Consider the following 18,066-nt stretch of genomic DNA (forward strand, 5'->3'; position numbering starts at 1 on the left):
TTAAAAGAATAATTATATTTTAAAAGACACCAAAATGGTTTTTGTGCCTTATTTTATTCCCTTTGTTATTATTTTTTAAAGAATTAATTTTTATCTCTACTGACTACCTAAGGCTGGTTCTAATGACAATATTATCACTTGATATATGAAAACAAATTAAATATATATACATGTACAACTTCTATATTTTCTTTAATAAGATTAAAATAAAAAGTCTTTACTTCCGTGTTTCTAGTCTATGGCTTATTCTTTGACTTTCAAACTGCTAACCCAGTAATGGATGCATCTTAAGAAGCAATATACATATGTTTTTCATACCCTTTACAGTTTCCACACTTACTTAAAATAAATAGCTTATGAAATAAATGCAGATAACCTTTTCCTTTCCTCAGTATTTATTGTTATTTTGCCAGCTTCAAAGCAGAAATTGCAGGCAATTTAGTAAATAGAGTAAAGAACAAATGTCTGAACTCGTTGTGTTTTTATGTTTTGATTTCTTTTACTGAACTGCTGGTTTGTAACTGCTCACTGTGCACTCTCCAAATGAATAACAGTCCAGCATCCTTACAGCAACTGAGTACTCTGTCCCTTTGTTTTTTTAAGTAGAAACATCCTCCAAATATCAAAGGCACATTCAATGAAGGCACTTACTTTTTTCTACAGCTATGCACATAACATATGGAAATATTCTGAATGTAATAAACTGCTTGCTGGGACACCCTGTGAGTGAGACTGTAGCTTCATTGCTGCACTGAAAACCTCCATCGTTCACCTGGGACTTCTTCTCCCTTGATTGTGCAGATCAAGGGCTTATTTGAATGACATGGCAGTTTCTCCTCTGGCCCATATATCTAGATTTCCTTGCCATAAAATCCACAAAGGACTGGTAATCACCCAAGCCTAGTCCCAGTAGAAAACTGGGGTGCATCCAGAAGGTGCATCTGGACCCAGCCCTCCTGTGTTCTGTCATCAAGACGTGACTAAGTCATTTAGTGTGGTCTGTGCCGGATAGACTACCATATGCTTCAGCTCCCTTGAACACATCTCTTTTTTAATGCCTGGAACATATATCCAGAGGGAATTCAAAGATTTTTGACATTTGTTCAGGATTTCTGGATGTCTGGCAACCTAATCAGAGCCATAGTGGAGAAAATCTGGACATATCCACTCCACATGCGCGTATCAACTTTACAGTGCATTTGCAATGAGGCCAACCGATCCACTGTGCATGTGCTGCACAGATGGCCTGTGTGTATGCTGTAAATATGATGTAAAAATTACTGAGAAACACATGCACAGTGAGTCTGTAGCTTCCTGGAAGCCTTAGGCTCACTGCACTTACCCTTAATATGCAAATTCATGGCAAACCTGTTTGGGAAATCCTCCTCTGAGGATTGAAAGAGGGATGTCCTGGAGTGGATGAAACATGGAAGTGAATAGCAGGGTTACACCTTTACACCAAACCCTGGACATGACTCTGGGCTTTGTGCAGGCAAAGGATATCTAGCACACTGACAAACATACAGTACACCTCCCTGGTTACCACATGGCACCACAACATCTCTCAGCTCTTGGAGGAGCTCCAAAGGAGCTTCTGGGCCAATGTGTCCTGCTATGCCAAAATAGGTGAAGCAGGCAACGTGCAAGCATGACCAAGCTCAGACTGCCCCATGGGCAATTTAACCCAGAGGGTTCTGCAAGTCACACCAAAACCAGCCTCCCTGTCAGCAAGCTTGCACTATGCTCCCTGAGAGAGAAGATAAATGCTCACAAATGTTAAAAATACTTAGCAACCAGGAATGAGGAAACCACCATCTGGGAGAGATCAGAGGCAAAATCATCACTCTGCTTTCACATGCAGCAAACAAGCACCCACAGAGAACAACAGTTTGGGGAAAACAGGTAGCATCAGGAAGAAGCACCCTCGGGGAATGCTCTGCAGCTCAGAGCTGCTGCAAGCAGAGGTACATGTAAAAGTTGAGGAGGAAGGAAGAAGGAGCTAAACCGAAAACTTGAGAGGGCCTTGTTCTGGAAATAAACTACAAACAGCTTCGAAGAGATCACAAATATTCCACAAAGCAGTAGCATTGTGTAATTGTTAAATGGTCAGTTGGGAGTAATGTTACAGCCTCATAGGAGGGCAAGTTGTGTTAATCACAGGCTATTACCTAGCTGGTAATCATGTCTAAAATAATCCTGAAAATCAAGCAAGCTCAACTCATTAAATATTATTTAGCACTTCAAGTGCATCAGGAGGAAAAGATATATCTTTCCCACTGTCAAGTTTAGGTTTACTAGCATTCAATTCTTCCCTGAAAATCCTGAGAAAGAGGAGTTTTTATTTCCTTTTTTACATTACAACCAGGAACCAGATACTTGCATGGGAAATTCAGCTTTCTTGTGCTCCTTTGGCTCCTAAATTTACAGCCAGTGTTAACCTACAAAAAAGGGTGAACAAGTAAATCCTAAAACCTTAAGAGCAAGACGGCAAAGGGAGATTTAAAAAATAATAAAAACAACCAAAAAACCAACCAGCTAAACAACAACCACAAAAAGAAAAAAAAAAATCCAAAACCAAAGAAAAAAATATCCGAACTTATTTTTTAAAGTCCTTTTATTCACAGTTTTTTTAAAGTCATTTAAATTGCAGGAATGGAAATACTGCAAACCACATTTTCTTACATGAACTAGGGAAGATAAAACAAAGAAGGTGGTTTATGCTTAATGAAGGTATACAAAAACGAAATGTTTAACTAAAGTCTACTATAGAATATATATGCAAATAAGAAAACATGATAATATCTCAAACTTGAGCATTTTCAGCTGTAGAGTCCTTTGCGACTGTAAATGATACAAAAATCTAGATGCTGACAAACAATCTTCTTTTGTATGATTTTCCCTTCTTAAGCTTAGAACACCTTGCCCAGTAGAGGAGGCAATACAATGGGTATGTTAGTAACTCCAAGGAAGAGAACTAAGCTGAGAAGGCTGTTGTTGCAATGGCAGTTTGCTGGACCCTTTGAGAATAAGAATAATTTTCCTGTAATCAAATTGAAACTAAACTTATCAAGGGGTTGAACATTAAGAGATGTCATACTTGACTACAGAAATCAAATCTATTTTTCTAAATACATTTTGTATAAGTGTGTATGCACAGATGTGCATGTATATTCAGAAGTACCTATTCCCCAAATTATTTGCTGACTAAATATATAGCTTGAAAAATAAATTGAATAGGATTGGATTATTTGTCACTACTTAAATTTAATGTTGCTTTGCTATTTCTCTTCTGGGTAGAGCCTGGTGAACAGATTGTGACAATTGGATGATTTTATTTTGCCCTAATTCTCTTATCTGGTTTGTTTTTTGTTTGTTTGTTAGAGGGATTTTTGGTCATTGCGGTTTTTTTGTTTGATTAGTTTTTGGGGTTTTTATTTTTTTTATGGGTTTTTTTGTTGTGGTGGTGTTTGTGGGTTTTTTTGTGGGGCTTTGGTCTTTTTGGTTTTGGTTACTTTTTGGCTTTTTGTTTTGGTTTTTTGGGGGGTTTGGTGGGTTTTTTGGGGTTTTTTGTTTTTTGGTGTTTTTTTTTTGGCGGGGGGGGGAGGGTGTTGAGTTTGTTGCTTGGTTTGGATTTTTTTTTAACACAACAGGGAATTTGGGTCTTTGGGAATTTGTTGCCAAAACTGTAACTGGAAAAAAGCTGTGTGCCAGGATTGTGATCCTATATTAACAAAATAGAATTGGAACTCATGGAGCAGGTAAGTGCCAAGGCAAACTAATAATTATCAGTTTAATTAATCTCTCTTCACATTTTCACAGAGATATAACCATGAAGCAATATTACATTATTTTTATGAGCTGTGGATTATATTACAGAATCTCTTGTTTTAAGATCCTGATGAATTAAAGCTTCTTTGCTAGCTACTAAGATCCGGGTTTAATTCTTTCTTTTCTCACCACCATCCTCTGCCAGAAAACACTCAGATCTGCAGAAAATGCCTCAAAACATAGTGTGTGATGGCTAAATACCAAAAGGTTTGCCAGTTGTGTTTAATCATGATTCTAATAGTTCAGTTGCTTTTCCAAACATGATTAGGATGAAGCTAAAGATCTTTTATATTGCTAAGCTTACAGTAACAAGCCCTTTGCAAGATTTCCAACAGTTACTTAAGAAACAGGCCTAAATCCAAGCCAGTGAAATCTGATGCTTGCATTTCACAGATTGGATTGAATTCTTATGGTCTTGTTCTGTCCATGGTTAAAAAAAATATTAAATTATCAAAGCTTTAGAATTTTATATCTCTTCTCCTGATACTGACCAATATAAGTGATATTAAAAGCACACTTTTTTTTTTTTTAATTGCACACAGGCAAAATAGAATTTAGGCTAGATTTTTTTTAAAAAAAAAAACAAGTAAAATTCACTTCTCTCTTTAGTGGAGAGATTGTAAGTAAATAAAAGTCTTCACTGAGGAAATAAGTACCATAGCCTAGAGAAAATATAGTGTAATTTATTTAGAATTTTTATACAGTTTTGTGCAAATTTATTAACTGCTCTGTAGCCTGTTTTCACCTAAATTTAAATAGTACTTTTTTTGTCTTCAAAGGACATGGATAGACACATCATATTGAAAAATGATCCTATGATGTGAGATGACAGTCATTAAAATTAAAAATTAAAACATTAAAATTCTTATTAAACACATATGTTCTATTGAAATAGGCAGAGTGAATCTAAAAATCAGTATACGTTTAGAGTACCACAAGCTACAGTGTAATAAAATGTAAAATTACTGATTATTAAATTACGAGGGGGTTTTATTTTATGAGTGAGGGAACTGAATGTTCCTTTTAAGTTTCATAAAAAACAAGGAAATTCACTGAGAAAAAAGTATATCAACTTCCAAAGAAGAGTTCAATTTCAACTTGAGCTAATACAAACAAGGAAATTTGCAATTGAAGCTGACTTCCAATATCTGTGCCCAACAGGATGCCTCCTGAACCACTTCCTTATTGTGCTCCTATTGTGTCTTGGAGGGCAGCTGGCCTGTGAATTTCCTTATTATTAGTTTTATGTCCCACTGTTAATTCCCTTATTCTATTATGATGATTTTAGCTATTGCATTTAATTTCCTCTCTTCATAGTGCAGGAATGACCCCAGAAGGATAAACTACCCCCAGCCATGCAGACACACTGAGACTCAGTTATCCTCTGATGAGTTAATGTGGCATTGGCCTATTGACAGTTAACATGGAAAAGAGAGATTCATTACAGCTCTGCTTCTATTTACTGACCCTTTCAAACCTTTTGAAGGAAAAGATCTGAATTATCTGAAATTTCTCACCCTCAGCAAGACATTTGTAGAAAAAAAATCACTTGGTCTTTTATAGCAGTATTTATTATCAGATACAAAAATGTTTATTTAAGTACTTTTTATAAAAACATTCCACTTATTTATTTAATTCAAACCCTGATCCCACCACCTTTGCTTTAAAACTCTCTACACAATTAATTCTTTAGTTTATACTCTCTTTAACAATGGCTTGTGTTTTGGTTGAATTGGCTGGACAACCTCATGGCCAGACCCTCACCAGCTTCCTTGGCTCGTTTCTGTGCTCCTTGCAGTGAACCAAGGATTAGAGTGCTCGTTTGGTCCTCTGTCATTACCATATCCAAGCCTGTCAAGGGATTACCCCAGATGCTGGGCCAGCCTGTCATTAACAAAAGTGAATGGAATGCGCAGTCAGTGGCAGAGTAAAGCCCATGTCTTGTGGGAAAGGGACACACAAGCTTGGACCAGGAGACACCTCTGTGTGAAGGGGAACGTTGTTTCTGTTCAGACAGGCCTGGCTCCTGCCTGATTTTGATGGTTTCTTGCTATTGAAATTGAGAGTCAGTGGAAAAGCCTGATGCGTAACACATGTCCAAGAGTGCTTTCAAATTATTTTTATGCTTTCCTAGGTGGACGGTGCTGCTTTCACCACTCTGGTTGCTCAGTGAGGACTACATCCATGGGTATCTGAAGTAAAGAAACCTACATATCACAAAGAGTGTTCAGGTAAAAACTTGAGATCATGAAGGATTCAGCTTAGGCTTGACAGGCTTGGAATGGGTAGCGACATAACAGACAAAACATATTAATGTGCCTGAAACTGACACACAAAGAATTATTATTGCCCATGCTTTGGAATTGCCATCCATAATTATGGATTCACAGTAGCAATGGTGTGAGTTTAGCTTCTGATGCAAGAGAATTTGTCCAGCTTGTGCTACCACCTGCACGACCATAAGCCTTTGAGGCTAGTAATCCCACTTCACAGACAAAGTGGATTGTTTTTGTTATGCCTTTCTGGTTTATTTCAGTAAGTTATTTAAATATACAGTACAAATGGGAGAATAAGTTTATAGCCTTGTAGTTTGTTGGGTTTTGGGTTTTTTTTCTCAGACAGAATCTGGGCATGGCTCCAATTAATATTTGATTTATTTTCTGCAAAGCATACGCTTTTAGCAGAGGAGTGTGAAAGAGACCTTCTCTATATAGATATTAGCTTAAAAGGGTTAAAGCATCTGTCAAATGAGATACTTAGTTAGAAATCCTCAATCAGGCAAAGGAATAAAAATTTCAACATGAATGTCTTTCATCCTGAAGCTCAGGATTGCTGAAGGACTAGAGAGTCAGAGGGACTCCATCAATGTCCCCATTTTCTTTCACAAAAAAGAAGGCCACCCTGAAATATGCAAAGACACATCTATACATGTATAAAATGGCACCCAGCTGTAGCTCAAGTCTTCTGAATTTCCTATAAGCTACCCTAGGTTGCTTCATATTTCAATATGGATTTTGTGATTTGAGTTCTCAGGAGTTTGAATTGTAACATACAGTGTGGATAGAGCAAGGTATAATTCCAGTAGGTAGCAGGATTTCTAAGTATTAGTCATTCTAATATCAAAATCCTTTTGTGAGTTTAGCCCAAAGGATTATTCTTATATTTAAGAGGTACAGATTCATGATGGATGGATCCAACTGAATATCTTAAAGGATTTAAATAACTGCTGTTTATAAAAGTGGGCAAAGTGAATTCAAATTTCATCAATTTCTGCTAAATTCTCAATGTGCCAAGGAAGTATATTTTTGTGTTATGCAAATGTCAAAGCCAAGATCTTTTTCTGGAATCTGTGTTTGCTTACGGTCTTATATAGCATACATAAGAAGCAATGTTGTGCTGAGGTACTTCATGGCAGGGTAAAACACATTTTCAGCAAAAAACTTACAGATAGTATAATGTTTCTAGTAGGGGAAAGTTCCATATGAGATTAGTCAGTTGTGATGCATTTTAATCTCAATTTTAAAAAATTATTAATATTTTCCCCAATATTTGATAGCATTTTTGCTCACTTGAGATCTATATGCAGCCTAAACTCTTTCTTTTTCTCCTAACTTTAATATAGGATTTGGCAACTACTGCTCTCTTACAGTCTTTGCCTCAGCACCCTAATATACTTTGTAATTATTCCTCCATATTGGCATCCTTTTGGATTGAAAGCTGCCATTTCTCCATTATAAAAATATTTCAATATCCATACAGTGTCTCTCACCTAGTAATACCAATAACTACCTTGGAAGGAAACTTTACTCATGGCTACAATTGTAGTTTTACAGCACACAGAGGCGTCTTCTGGACCTATGAAAATTTAATCTTCTTTTTGTTTGCAGTCTTATTATCTTCAATACAATCACTCTACAAGAAGCTAGAATTATGTAAGCAGGATCTAGATCACAGATGTGTGCATATATATGTGTATATTCATGAACAATGTTGTGGACAGGTATATATAATATGCATACTACATTATCCTTTTCTCTGAACCCACAGATAAATATTTTAGTACAAAAGGAACAGGAATTTTCTTTACTTACGGTCATTAGTAGGTTGAAAACCAAGTACACATGTATGTAAATGATCATTTTCTACAAGTTTCAGTACTTTTAAGTCAGTCTAGTAAATAAAGCACTATGGGGAGAGAAGTAAGATTGAACACCACCAACAATTATACAGCTTCCCCAAAAGCTTGGAACATATCTTGAGCAATTTACGTAATTAGATTGCGCACACATCATACATACATAATAAAAGTTCTAGTTAATGAAAATGGAAAGAAAAAAGGAAATGCCAAAGATTTGATTATTACTTCTTATTAGGTTTATTTTTCCTTTTGCAAGTAGCAAAACTAAATTCTGAGGACATATATATAATTAAATTTATCTTTTAAGAAGGATTCATCACATTCTGACAATTTCTCACAAAATTCTAAATGCCAGATTCTACCACAAAATGGAGAGACAAACTGTTGCTTTCTAGATAATAGTGACGAATAAAAAGTCTGATGTGAATGTAACAAACTAAATTCATTCAAATCTAAAATGTTCTTTTTGAAGAAGAAGAAGGTCACATTAAGGCAATCATAATGTTTTGATAGTTACTACTTAAGTATGTCTTGCTCAGTTTACTTGTAGATTCATCCAAATGGCTTTTAAGTCACTGAGGAAAGGCCATTTATTTCTGCGTTGACAGTTGTATCTGACAGTGGATGCTCTCATTTTTGTACTTTTAAGTACAACATTAAATACAGAGACACAAAATGTTGAACAGGCATCAACAGAGTTAGTTTATATTAAAAAACATCTGCCTGCATAAGAAGATCATTATTAGCTCCATTCAATAAAAGTGTAGTTTTCTTCATATGTTCCTATCCAAGCTCCTTGATCTTCTTTCAGTCCTTTTTTTCTTAAAAAAAATCTCCAAAAGAACCAAAATACCAAACCAACCAACAAAACAAAAATAATAGTATAAATGCAAACAAGCAAAGAAAAAAAAATACATAAAATAAGTGATCCATGAAAGGGACTGTCCATTCCAAAGCTGTACATGAATAAATATTTTCACAGATTTATTCCTTGGCTTCTAGCCCTTACTGTATAATAATCCTTTATGGTGTGATCATGAAGACTTGTGAAATAGCTTCTCTGTAATACTTCAAAGGGCCAGAATCTGTGTGGCCCACTTCTATATTTGCTCGTATTATTGGCTGTGGATTTGGCAGGATGTATACAACCAGGCAGAAATTGTCTTCAAACCTAAAGCACTGCATTAGCATGTAGCCTATATAGTCCCATGGGACTCTGCGTGCTAATGTGTTAGCCACAGGGGAGAACACTTAGAGATCCTTAGGAGCATTTGTTCAGAGAACTCTTATTTCTGCGGATTTAAGCATAAACTAGTATATTTTCAAAATGAGAATATTAATAAAAAAACAAAAAGAGTAATAAAAATTTCCCAAATCCTTGTCTGAACATGTCAGGAAGCAAACTACAAAAAAGACCTGAACAGAAAAATGGGTTATCATGGCTTTTTATACTTACACATAAAATCATAGCACTGCAAGTCAGAAATTTTACTTGTTAATTCAGATGAAACCTGACAGCTCAGTGAAAACCCAAAGATGAATAAATATTCCAAGATCAATACCTAAATCCATTACAGAGAATTCACAGAGCTGCAGCTCAGCAAAGAGCTTTCTGTGTTCCCACACCTGCACAGCTTCTTGTCTCATGGATCATGCCAGCTTCAATATTGACTGCCTGCCTGCTCCTCCTCAGGGAACACCCTCCCTTTCACTAAAATGCACCATAGGAACACCATAAAGTCAACATCCAGCTGCTACAAAGAGAAGGGGTCCATCCTCTTACCGTGTCTGTTCCCTTCACCACAAATTGCAGATGAAACTTTCGGCAGCATGAAAAGAATTTGCTAATGTGAAAGTTATCGAAACTTTGCAGAGCAAACTTAATAAATGGATTAAACTTATACAAGGAAAGCCTTGGCAAAAGGTATGGGGTGCTCAGTTATAGGTCAGTTATAGGATTCAATGATCTCAATGATCTTTCCCAACCTAATTTTTTTCTGAGTGATTCTATGATCTCTGCGTGGTACTTGAGTACCTCAAGTCTGATAGGCTTTGTCAGGTCATGCTCAACATCATCTTAAGTGCTCTTACAAGGACATGTCTATCTGGGTCTGCTGCAAATCTGTGTCAGTGAAATTTTCTATCTCTGAAGGCATGCCCTGAATTTTTATCCCAGTTTTTCAACTTAACAGTTCTTTAATGCAGTAGCAACAAATCAGAAGGAAAAGAACCCTTCCCTGTACTTTGGTAAAGTTTGGATATATATCTACAATTCTTACCCTGAAGCAGAGCATTTGTAGTGTTCTATAATAACCTCTATAATAGGTGAGAAAGTCAAGGTGTCTTCTGATCCAGAGGTGCACATGTTTATGGTTCAAATTTACTGTGAGTGTAACTTACATGCAAAAAAATCTTATTTACTTATAAATTATTTTTAAATGGTAACTTTTTCTTCTGGAAATAATCCAGTTCCATATAAGGTATTATGCAAAAGCAAAACTGTCCTGGGTTGTAGTTTAGGATGTATTCTATCACCATCTTCAGTTAATGGCCCATCAATGCCTTCTGCATGACTCAGAGATAACTCCCTCCGGGAGTTATCTCTCCCTTTAATGGGCCATTAAGGCTCTCTTCCATGACTCATCATCCCATTGTGAGATGCTCCGCCCATGGGGAAGAGCCAAGCATTCTCACCTGGATATAAGCTGGGATTTGGGACAGTAGAAGCAGCCCTCACCCACTGGATTCCCAGAGGACTGGGGCTACCAGACCTTTCTACAAGATTTCTGTTTCAAGAAGACCACCTCGTCTGGACTGTTTCCATCACCCTGATCAGGTTGTATTCTGACTCTGTCAGTGGTTTTTTCTTTTTGTATTTATTTTATTTTATTTTATTCTATATTATTTTCCTTTTCTTCTCATTAAATTTTATTTCTGATTTAGAGCCTCTCACTTGGTTTGTTTTCAAAACCACAACAAAAACAAACAAACAAAAGACTCCTAAACTAATAGGCTATTCTGATATTTTGTTGTCCTAAACCAGCTCAGACATTTTAGAAATGGGATACCTGGCCTTCAGCACAACAGTGCAATGGCCAGATGCTAGACCTGCACTAACAAATCCTAAATAAAATAAGTCTGTGAGTAACCTGACAAAATCCATGGACTTCTCATTACTGAAAGTCACTTCTTACCACACCTGGAGAAAAAGATCCTTTGGGTTTTTTTTCTGAGGAGCTAAATGGTATATTGTAATTATGCTGCACTGTTTCCCTTTGTTTTCAGTCCCTCAATTACATTCATAACTATAGAAAATAATGATACAATGTAGTAAAGCCTATACATTGAACATTTGTATTCATTAATACCAAAGTTTCTTCTTTGGAAGGAAGTTGTTTCTTTTGTTTTGGTTTGTTTTTTTTCAGATAGATGTTAGACCCTCTATTTGTGCCCCACATTACATTAGAGTGAACAAAAGCAATGTCCTTCCAAAAATAAGTCCACATAGATACATTGTGGACTTTATTCTTAGGGGAGTTTAGTGGACACAGAACTCTCACATTCTCTTTTAGCACTGCGCTAGGCCTATGGTAGCCTTTCAATAGACCTGGAACATATTAGTAGAACAAAGGGAGAACAGGCTGACACTGCAGGCTGTGGTATCTGTGTGTGCACACCACAGAACTCTCAACCACCAAATAAATTTTCAAACAGAAAGGGTAAAGTTCAGCATAAGAATTTAGCTGTGTGGTGAACATCTGAACTAATGGAACACATAATCTTAAATCCTAACATTTACCATCAGGAGTCTCATCGATTTGCCAAGAGCACAGAAGCCTCTGAGGCTTTTCCCCTCCAGAGAAAAGGAGGCCGTACTATGACATCAGTAGAATTAGCCCGTAAATCTAGCATATACACACATATATGTATAAATATATGTATATAAAGAAAACTGGGTCCTGAGACCACAGTTCTAGGCCTTATCTTATTATGCTGTGGTAGCGTTGCAGTCTGGCGGGTTTTCAACTGGACTGGCTGCTTTGCTATGAGTGAGCCAGGTGGCCATTCACAGGAGCATGTTAATCTAAGCATGTTCAGCAGGCACATGTCTTAATGTGGTTGGTTCTTTTGGACATCAAAGGTAGTAGTGCTAATTTGGCCTAGGAATAAAACATAAGTGAAAGAGTTTGGTAACATTCTTTGTGTACTTGCATATTGTGGGGGAATTTGTTTATTCTCTCATTACATTCTGAATTCAGTTTCTGGGAGAAAAGCAAGGACAATAAAACCACAAAGGTCTTCCAAACTCACCAGTTGCACTGTTATGCATGTTCTTGGAACACAAAGATCTAATTCTGATCTCTTTTTGCTGACTTCAACAAAAAATAGAAATAAGGCTTAGGGTCACAGTTTCCTTGTTGACTTTTTCCTCATTTTTTACATTTGAACTCAATTTGAGATAAACTTTGCCCTCTGGGGAAGCAATTACTGATAATACTAAAATCAACATAAATTAAAACCTCAACCTATTTACAATGTCACCAGTTTATGAATTATGTTCACCGTGTGAAATGTTTTTTTCTACTTAGTTTTGGAAGGGTCACTGCTATGTATATGTTTATATGTATAAAGAGAAATAATAATACATCAAACAGAATCACTCTTCTTTGTAGAGTGATTTTTTTTTTTTTATCTATACAGTACTGGTAATGAATAACATCAGTCAGGAAATAAGTTTTCTTGGCACCCAATTTTCCACAGTCTTTGGATCCATTAGTGAAAAGTTATTATATGCATCCTGGCTTTTTTTCTTAAGAAAGAACAAAATCATTTAATACTCATAGTAATGTTTATGCTTTGGAGTAAAGCTGCTAAACAAAACAAAAGAAAAATCACACATTATGGAACCTCTTTTTTAAAATATGAAAAAATCAAAACATGAAGCAAATAAATAAACCTTCTTTATGTGGATGAAATTTCTTTTCCTAAAGTGAACAAAACATATTAAGAGAAAAGAAAGAAAAAAAAAAAAGATGGAAATGCTTCATTTTGCTTAAAAAAATATTTTCCTGTGCCTGAGAAACTAGGACAGCGAACATGGGAAATCGGAGAATAGTAGCAGATATAGAAAAGATCTGGATGCCATTCTTAGTCCTCCCAAATGCAAGATAGTTCCTTGAAGTATGCTTCTGAGAGTTTGGTCCAGTCTGATTTTAAATGAATCAGCTGATACCATTTTTACAACTGTCTAAGGAAAGTATTCCACTGTCAAGTAAAATGCTTGTGAGTCTCAGGCACAGGACTTATTCAGACATTAGAATCAAAAATAGAGGCTAGGGGAAAATAAACTGAATAAAATGTTATGCCTAGTTTTGGTTTGCCATCCAGATTTGATTAGAGTTAAGAAAACATAATGAATGTACATGCAAGCTCCCAGCAGGATGCCTGGCAAGACCTAATTGAGGCTTCAGGGCTTAAGCTAGTCCTATCAAGGAGTGTAAATCTTGAAAAAAAAGTGGAATTATATGTAGATATTTCTGAAAACATTTTCATATATTTATACATCCTTAGTCTCAAGAAAGAAAAAGGAAGTGTGTGTGATAGTAGTTCTTCACTCCCACAGAAGTCCAGAGACCTAATTTTTTTATCCCATGAGAAAAATAAAGGTGTGCCCTTCTCTTGGGTTAGGTAACACATAATCACTATGATATGAAATCAAATTGTAATTAAGGTAAATTGGTTCACAGCTTTAAGATAAATTCATTGCATACAGTAAATGATAAGTTTCAGTATGCCTTGTTGCCTTAGCACTTGAAAACCCAGGTCTTTTCCAGTGTTTTATGTAAGTACATTCAAGATACTACACTTTTTTCTGGAAAAGTAAGTCCCAAATTTGTGGGCTAGGGATATTAGTAGCAAAAGCAAAACAGATCATCTCTGTCACCAGCTTGGCTAGGGACTGTGCCTCAAAGTGTTCCCACTTGTATGACTGTTAGTTTGTGGGGCAAAGGAATAATCTGATCACAGCAGACATGACATACACCCAGATAGAGAATGTGAAGGATTGAGGTGGTCAGGAAATCATGGGAAAATTTATGGTTAAGCAAGCAATGCCACACACCTGCCACCTTAGGGACAGGAGACTGGGAAGGAGACCATCATAGGGTCTAGACTTCCCAGACTGTGTACCTTGCCTGTGTGGAGTGTTTAAGGGAAGGCTGAATCTTTCCAGGTGCTTCAGGTAGCTGGGCACACTGAATGCTCGCTGGAAATGGCAACACGTGTGGCATTTCCCCACATTAACAAGTCACAAAGTTCCAAAGGAGGGAGAAGAGAGGCCACCATGGACATTTCCCCTGCCAGGGAGTAGCCAGGGCAATGCTATCCCAGAGGTAGGGGCTGGAGAGAACCCCTCAGCTGGGAAGATACTGCAAAAAGAGGACCAGGGAGCCTCCACTAGAGCTCTCCCAGCTGTTTTCTTGAAAACCTCCAAAGCCAGCCTAGGCTTAGCTGATGTTGCCTTCTCCTATCTGGATCCAGCCATGAGCAGCCAGCTCAAATCTCACCCTGCTGGTTGTGGGTTCCCCCACAGTAACCGCTTCCTCTTACACCCCTACCTAACCAAAAAGGCACAGTGAAAAATACAGCATCTTGAGGCTGTCTTCTTCCATTCTGGAGGTATTTCCATCAATATATCTCCCAATATACCATCAATAAATATCTCCCATCAGCTGTTTGGTCAGTAGAACAATTCACTGCCTGCATCACAGCTGTAAGGCTGTAAGTCTGGCCCAAAATATCAGTTTATTTTGTCTTTAGCATGGTTCTAGTTTGTCAGTGAAGACTGGTCTTACTCACAAGGGGGGAAAGCTATTTTTGTCCTGTTGCCAAGATACTACTGGCACTAGCAGACTGATCAGATAGCAGCTGTCAATAGCTGTGACAAACTAACACAATGATTCAAAGAAGGGAATTTAAATGATGTATAAGTGACATACCTCCCATGTGCAAATCTTCTGTTCCCATCTGGAAAGTGAGGTAAGTCATTTCTTCACAAAGCTCTTCATGAGATTGAGCATTATGAGAGTTTGCTGGATCAGGGAACAACTGTTGCCTCAAGTTTGCCTGCTTTTCACTGTTTGCATTTGTTCTCACGCAGCTTTGAGTAAACTATGCATATTTTTAGAATTTATCTATTGTTTACTTATTTCTCCTCTGGGAGGAGAAAGATGATTGACGGTGATGTTCGCCAACGAGGTGGAGGATGGCTACCTGCATAGCCAATCTTTGGGCTGCTTGTCAAGGTATTTAAGATGGAGTCTGAAAAATAAAGGAGAGCTTTCCTGCTTGATCTTCTGCTGCCTGCTTTGTTCTTTTGTGTCCCTAACAGCGACAAAAAACCTAGAGCTATCATTCACAAACCTCATCTTAGAGCATGTACCTCATGCCCAGAATAGATTTCCATGGAAGTGTACAACACAGTTTAAAGGCCACTATAAAAATAGGTTTGAGGAACACTACACTACTACAGAGATGGATGGCACAAACAAGTTAAAATTGAAAGGTTCTGAGATCATGAGTGCGGGAACACAGAAGGGATAGTCATACCTCAGGTAAACTACTTTCAGGTAAAACTAACAAACACAACACAGAAACATTTCACAACAGCAAGATTCTTTACCTTTATTGCCAGCAAACTCTTTAACAGTAAAATCAATGCCTTATGCTTTCTTCATAATTTCTTCTAGAATAGCAATTTTCAGTATAAAATGCTGCCATTTAAAATGTGTTGAATTTAAAAGGACAGTTTGAAAAAGGAGTCTGGATTTGGTTGATCTTTGCACAAAAGCTGAAGAATGAGCACTGGACAAATAATGCAATTTACATTCAGTAATGAAAATGTTTTTAACAGAATGTGTACACACTTTGCATTTATATGTCTGTAGCTTGGCATATACAGCATAAAGAAATAATTTACCAATGATAGTAGCTGTTACATTAGGGATTCTGTGCCCACATAAAAATGTAAAATGTGTCTTCTGATTGTGAGCTGTATGCACTTAAAATGTAAAATCTCTACCCAATAAAATTGCTTCAAAGTCACCTTGTAAAATGGAATGTACAAAATAACACTAAATGCTACATGGGTGGATTTTTAAGCAGATTTTTTTTATCTAGGTATAATGAGTGTTATATTTTTAAAATTCAGAAAGCAGAGTTCTGTTTTTATATGTGTATAAGCCTCTGTGTGTACACATATATATGTATGTATGCATACACAGACCCACAAATCTATAGAAACATGTAATAGACAACATTAAGATCAGTATAGTACCATTTCTGAAATTTATATCTTTTGCCTTCCTATAAGGCTACAAGTACAGTGATTCCTGTAGGTACTTTGTACCTTTTCAATGCCAAGGGAAAAGATACAGTATAAGCAAAGGAGAAAATATAGGATTTGGCTCACAAAGTACCACTGTAAAATCCTGTCAAATTACCTATACAAGGATCCTGCATGTCTCTGGGGTGACCGTGATGTTTGAATCAAGTACTGCAGTTGAGAGAAGCCCTTCCACCAAATGGAGATTCCCTTAGACAAATCTAGATTTGGAAAGTTCTGAAGTTTCCAAAAAGTTCAAAACTCTTCAGCTGCCTCTTCTATAGGTTTCTGGATAATATAATGTTTGCATCTATTTCCACGTCAGTCCTAAAGACAGGCCAGAATTCTTGGGTAATTGTTTAAATATGTGATTAATGCAGAGATTTCCTCTAGGATGACTTTTCAGCTATTATCATCTCTTCTGCCTAATAAAACTAGGGTAAAAATAACGTTATTATATTGGGTTTACATGACAAGGTTTTGGAAAGAGGGGACTGCAGGGGTGCTCCTGTGAGATGGCACTTGGAGCTGCCTCCATGTCCAGTGGAGTCAGTTTCTACCTTCTCCAGGATGGACTTGCCTCTGGCCAAAGCCAGGCCAAGGATGAGCCTACTGGTAGCACCTCTGCCATGACATTTTTCAGAAAGGGTAAAAATTGCTGCAGAGCAGCTGGGAGAGAGGAATGAGAAAATATGGGAGAAACAGCCCTGCAGACACCGAGCTTGGTGCAGGAGAGGGAGGAGGTGCTCCAGGTGCTGGGGCAAAGATTTGCTGCAGCCACTGGTACAGACCATGGTGAATCAGGCTGCCCCCCTGCCACCCTTGGAGATACACCTGCAGCCCATGAAGAATCCCACAGCAGAACAGCTGAATATTTCCTGAAAGAAGATACCACCTGTGGAGACCCCAGTCAGGAGAGAACTAATGGCGGAACTGAAGAAAAAGCCAACAGAGGGCAGGTTTTCTGGCAGGACCTGTCATCCAACAGAAGACTCCCACTGGAGCAGCCCATCCCTGAGGGACTGTCACCTGTGAAAAGGACCTACATTGGAGAGGTTCTTGAAGCTGAGTAAAACCTTGAAGGTTTCCATGAGGAAACCCCATGCTAAGACAGGGTAGGTATTTTTAATTTTGTCCTTATCTCTCACTATCCTAGTCTGTTATAATTATTTGACAATAAATTAAATTATTTCTCCAAGCTGAATTTGTTTTGTCTGTGATTGAAATTATTAAGTGGTCTCCCTAACATTATCTCAAGCCTCAAGCTTTTTGTCCTATTTTCTACCCTGTCCTATTGAAAAGGAGGAGTGATAGAATGGGTGGAAGGCACCTGGCAGCCAGTCAAGGTCATCCCACTGCAGCTATTAAATTTATCAAAATTTCATTAAATTCAGAATGTATGGACAAAAACTGTACCTATTTCATACTGCAGGTAGAATGACAGCGACTGAATTATATGAATTCTGGGCATTTTGTTTTGTTCTGTTGCTTTACTGCTCTGCTCAAATGTGTAGCAAAATACTGTAAGGTAATTTCTAATGAAATCAACATCTAACATAGTGGAAAATTTACACTTGGATTGATTCCTAAGCAAATAGGAAACTTCTGATGGTGCCTCCTCAGAGAGTTTTTCAAAGAGCTGGGAACAACAAAAAAAAATGTAGACATCATCAGATCAGAAATGACAGATTTGCTCTCTTAGCACTCATCCTGAAAA

This window comes from Sylvia atricapilla, chromosome 2 (assembly GCF_009819655.1).
Source record: "Sylvia atricapilla isolate bSylAtr1 chromosome 2, bSylAtr1.pri, whole genome shotgun sequence".
NCBI lineage: Eukaryota > Metazoa > Chordata > Aves > Passeriformes > Sylviidae > Sylvia > Sylvia atricapilla.